Here is a 5,772-nt window from a genome sequence, read left to right as displayed (position 1 = left end):
TCTATTCACTTGCGCGATTTTGGGTTACGTGCAAGTTAAACGCCTTTCGTGGTCTGCTAAACAAAGCGTATTGTGACGTAACTGCCTTCTGTCAAACGAACGCTTATATGTCAAGCTGATAGATTCTTTGAACCCTAATTTTAAACACAGAGTAAACAAGTAAAATAGGTTTTCTATTATATGGACCATGGTTAATACATTCAATACAGTCGTTCTTTTATAATCATTTCCTATTTACCGTATCGTAGAAAATTGTTGAATAGGCTTCTATGAAAACTACTATTTGAATAAGCTAAAAATAGAACAGGAGCAATAAATTACGTTTTTCTAGTCAATATGGCCTGCTACTGCAATTAGTTGACATATTATCACTCGTGTGTTTAAAATACACCCTGTAACCTTTAGCACTGATCGAAAATGGGTCACGTAAAAAGTTTTTGGTTTGGCAAATAATTACCCTGGCCACTTCGTGGTAGCTTATTAAAAATGCATAAGACTGACGAGGCTGCTTAGGTTCAATTGACAACAATAGAAAATTCCATTTTTATGCCCGAAACCTGCTATATTAAACGTTGTGCATAATGCCTAGTTGGATGCGCAATCTTGCATGGTTTAAAATTAAATCGCGCATAAATAAACAGCAGCGACGTTAAGTGCAGATCAGCCTTACTGCATACAACCGTTGCGTGCCGCAAGGTCGTACTGTGGCCATAATCCAGAAAGCAGACGCAATACCCGTTACAGCAACATATGTCGTAAAATGAAACGGTATAAAGACCTTGTGTTATAGTTCGGGCGCCATTGAAATAAGTAACTAAAGTACTGAAATGGAAGAACTTGTGCATTAAAAACACAATTTAAACTAAAGCTCAAAATAGCGGAAACTGAAAACTTATTTTGACAAGCTTTTTGAATAATATCGTTCAAAGCGGACATGAACGATAGCGACGGTTGGTACGTTTGCATGGTTTTTATATATCGATCTCGCTACTTTGGCAATATACATCTACTACTACAGCCCTTTAAACATAAACAAGCACATGAAAAGTAAAGCAGTTTTGGTGCTGTATTGCAACTGCTGCTCGACATTGCGTGATACCATTTCAAGCGGAAGTACACTACCTCGGCACTTTTCTACAAGATAATACACGCCTTCATATTCTGTCACCTGAGCTACGGTAAGCACGTACTAAGAACTCTATAAATGGTATGCCGCATACCGTATGGGTTAAGAGGCTGCTCGGTTAGGTAAAGTTGAAGGTTTCAATAACCTGCGATAAACCGCTTGCAAAACCAGTTGCAATACAGCTCGCTGTGGCGCTAACTCGGTGGCATTTCACAGAAAATCTCGTCCTATCTTCCTACGGAGCTAAGTGCGACAAAAATCTCGAAAGATTCGACATGCTGCGGCGGCAACGTACGCTTCCACCACAACGATCGGACGCCCGCTTGCAGAAAATGTCGACAAGCGGACAAAGAATCTCCTGCTCTTAGTGCTCACAGGAAAGGTAAGGTATCGTCTCGAAATCGACAAGTCGCATTCTCAACGCAAAAAGACCGCCACGACGGATTTACATGGCTGGGTACAGAATACGCAAAAACTTAATGAATTAATTTAATGTTAACCCGACCATTCAACCCCAAAACGTTGGTATTTTTACATAGGTATAATTTGCGGGTTGTTATTGAATAAAACACAAAAACACCACCGTTCGTTTTCCGATTACACGCCGCGTCTGTTTCGAGTGCCGTTTTGAAACGTTACCTTAAACGTAGGAGCATAGAAGAGAGAGGTTTGTGGCGTAACAAAGGCGTGTGTGTGCGTGCACTCGCGACGGGGGTCACTCCCTTGAGATAACGGAGTGAGGAAAGAATAAAAGAACGAGAAAGAAGTGGAACGCCAGACGCTGTGTCGCTGCCATGCCCATTATAATGGCTGGACAGTGGTGGGTGCGTGGTTGGCGACTTAGCGAGCTGCAATGCAACCGTAACACCGGCTTTCACGCTTGTGAACATTACACGGCCTCTGTGGTAGCACACAGGCTGCTAAAACGCCGGTTCATTCACATAGCCGGTTCATTCACATTTACGAATTGAATTGAACTTATCAAGGCTCAAATACACACGCTTGGTAAACAACCTATACAGTGTAATTTGAATATACAATGTCTGAGATTAAATCGTTACATTGGAATTGAAACGGTTGCGAATCAAGCGGTGCGTCACGCGCAGTTAGAGCCGCAAGACTTTTCACCCAAACTGTGCGTATAATCGGTGGATTTTATGCGGTCGTTCGTCCGTTTGGTGGAATACTCAAGAATATAATTCACGGCTCCAAAGGTTGGCTGACTAATGTTAAATGTAAAGACAAGGCAAGTTACGCTAAGAGCAAAGTTGTCTGGTCGATACTGCTCGAATAAGTAACCTCTGTCACAGCCTTACCAAACTAAATACTAAAAAGGTTTATTCTGGTTAAAAATAAAGACAAGCACAGAATAAACGGGTCAAAATATACAGACTTTAAAAGAGAATAGCGTTCATTTGGATTTATTAACTGGTTTAAAGTCTGGCTTCTAAACTGACATAACAATACCTGGTAGGTTTTAGTTTGTGTTATAGTTTTCTCACTGACTGAAATAGAAACGCACATTGTGTTAAAATTGCAAGTTAACAAAAACAAATCATTCAAGTGATTGATTATACTCTCCAAGTAAAATATACATACCATGTGGCTGGGGGAAGCGGAAAAGGGAAGTTTTTATAAGTTAAAAACGGTGCGTTCTTCGTTTTATTCAACAATTTAAAACCGACCTTCGCCTGGCAGCTGCCTGGGTCTGTTTATTTGGGGTTTCGAAAGTTTGCAGCTGCGTAGCGTTGTATATTTGAAACTTAGGAATCAGGTTACCAAAATAAATAGCTTTTAGGTTAATGGAATGAATGTAACAACACATGCTGTGGCGCATATACAAACAACAAAATAGCAATGTTGTTATTAAATTTTATGGTTTACGTTCCGAAAATTGATGTTTTCAGGTTATAGTTGCTATTATTGAATTTTGCATTCGTTGTTTTTTTTTCAAAAACAATAAGTACAGTATGGAGAAATAGTTTGTCAAACGATTCGACTGCTCAACTGAATAAAACGAAGCAATTAGGAAGGGGATTTGGATCACGTGTTAATTATTAAACCTCTTGAAAGGAAACGTTTGAAACGAGAAGCGAGCAGAACTGCAACTTCAGTTTACGACACAAATAAATGCTTATAATTAAAACGAAAACGTACACACGTGTGCGTTGGTTACGTGATATGTAAATATGAACTTTTCTTTTCCTTTATCGAAAAAAACGTTACTTATAAGAATATGTAAATAAATTACCAATTCTTGTGAGTTTGTACTTTACTAACATGCTCCTATTGCCAATTTCAATATCAACGAATGTAATTTAAATTCATAAAACATAACAACAGTTTTGTCTTGGCTGTAATAATATAGTACTGTGGTGTAAGATACAGATACAGTTAGCAGTAGCACATTATATTCCATATTTTCTAATCGTGTTTTAACAAACAGCGCATTTTTATGATCAATTTAGGGAAAAAAGATAATGAAAACACCTTCATCTATACAATTAATTAAAAGTCTTTGTATTTAGTGAAAAGTTGGTGAGGTTTTAGTGCACTTTGTAAAGAATTTTTGAAAAATAAAACGTGTTGTCTGCCGGGTAAGTGGTTATTATACAGCTTTGCGCGGCTGTAGCGTAGATTACGCTGCTTGTAAGCCTTGAGCGTTATTACGGCGCACACGAGTTACATTATACCATATGTATAAATTGCACTATTTTGATGTAATACCTTTTCAAATTACGCTCAAATGCGTATATATTATGAAAACTATTATAACGTGCAATTCAGATTGCGTATGTTTTTTTTGTAGACGTGTACACCAGACATTGTTACCATTAAGCGGGCTGAGTGTTCGGGAGACGAATGGTTAGATAATGCATGAAAATGTAAAGCAGTTAGGACGGTTTACGCTGACTGTAAGGTATCAGGTTTAAACATAAATTCTCATAAGCGACAGCTAAATCGGTCATTTTGTAAACTATCGAATACCATGAAAAGCGAAGCCTACGACAGTCTAATCAGCTTTTTGGTTTCCGGGAGCGAAAAAATATCAGCTCCAACGGCGGTCGGGATCGGGAGGTTTCGCCATGCCCTGCGGGAATACTAGCGTTCTAACCCGGTCGATCGATGCTCCTGTTATCGATCCAAGGTCGCGACATTTTTTCGTTTCGCTCTCTATTGCATTAACCATTATTGATTTCCCAGCCGGCTTGCAAGGGGACATGAGGTTATTAAAAACCGTGTTACGAGTTATGGGGGCATGTAATCTATTTCATCACTGATAATAGATGGATCATAGTTGGCACAATAACAGCTTAATGAATTTGCAACCTAGTTCAAACATTTTCGTCTATACGGTATAAATAATCTTAGTTAGCCTCTCCAGTTTAAACATAAGACGATTTTGTGGTTAAAATTCGTAAAACAATAGCATTATTTAAATAACTAGCATGGCATCATATGTTCATTAAAAAAATCGTTAAAGAATTTGGCAATATTAATACAATATTGTAACAGCTATAGTGTAAATATGTGTTATCGAAATTCGAAACTTTAGGTGTATGAATTGTATGTAATGGTTGCTTAACTCTTTGCTGTGTTATGCACCTCATGGTGGCAAACATTGGTGAAATAAAACCTTTGTTCAAAAATGCAGACGTTGGTGCGACAATTTGAAAAGTGGTCGGGCAAGACACTTAAACGCTTCATATACATCAGCATAATACACCGTAGCAACAGGAAACAATGCTAAGTAACTTGCTCATAAATCATATGACACTAATATACCATATCGTTGGGAATGGGTACATAAAGTTAAATTTAGCAAAGGTTTGGAAAATATGCTACTGATTTATATTAAAATTTTGCACGATTTTCTTTTAATAAAAGAAAGGATTTAAAACTGTGGTATTATACAGCATTAAATAGCTATACACCATCTGTAACTTTGATTACGACTTAACGAAACTGCAGTTAGTAACTACTAGTGCATACATTGGTTAATAATACAAGGCACGAAGCCGTTATACAAAAACTTACAGAAGAAATAACAATAACTTACAGAAGAAAAATGAATACCTTTTTAAGCGCTGGAAGAATATGTACCGGCTATCTATCTCAAACATCTTGACATAATGCAATATACATTTAACCTAATGACGCGATAAAATCCGACAGTGGATTTTATACTCGGTAAACAGCAGGTTATGCAACGACTTTATTCCATACTTTTTCTCTTTAAGTTGCACGTCAGCCTGGAGCTAATAGTTACCTAACCGCAGGAAATAAGCTGCACTAGCATTGAAGCACGAGCATGCTACAAAACCGCCAAGTGCAAGTGCTGATAAAAATGGCTACCAGTAAGCTATCAGTTTACATGGAACGGAAAAACTGCTCAGAACTGTTGACAGAAAGCATGCCAAAGCCTTCCGATGTACGGAATACCCTGCGGCAAATGACGTCGACGTTTCATAGAATGACCTCACGCCGTGTGACGTCATACCAGGTTGACGAAACAAGATTTGGTGCGTCTGTTAGTAAGAGCTATATGTGGCGAAAACATAAGCTATTCTCCATAGGAAAATCCTTGGTGAACTTGGTCTGTATCACGTAGAGCTGACGTACACATGTGATTATGACGTTGACGC

The 5,772-nt window shown here is 38.3% G+C and overlaps 1 long non-coding RNA gene across 1 annotated transcript; it reads left to right on the top strand.

The window, feature by feature from the left end:
- The first annotated feature begins 217 nt into the window (after positions 1–217).
- LOC149725024 (uncharacterized) lies at positions 218–1,709 on the top strand. The gene is made up of 2 exons (XR_016386544.1): positions 218–1,178; positions 1,343–1,709. It is a non-coding gene; the product is annotated as an uncharacterized LOC149725024 (long non-coding RNA).
- The last annotated feature ends 4,063 nt before the right edge of the window (positions 1,710–5,772 follow it).

The sequence above is a fragment of the Ciona robusta genome, chromosome 14 (genome assembly GCF_009617815.1).
Source record: "Ciona robusta chromosome 14, ASM961781v2".
Classification (NCBI taxonomy): domain Eukaryota; kingdom Metazoa; phylum Chordata; class Ascidiacea; order Phlebobranchia; family Cionidae; genus Ciona; species Ciona robusta.
Note: the sequence above shows the minus strand (reverse complement) of the source record. Positions and strands in the feature narration are given on the sequence as shown.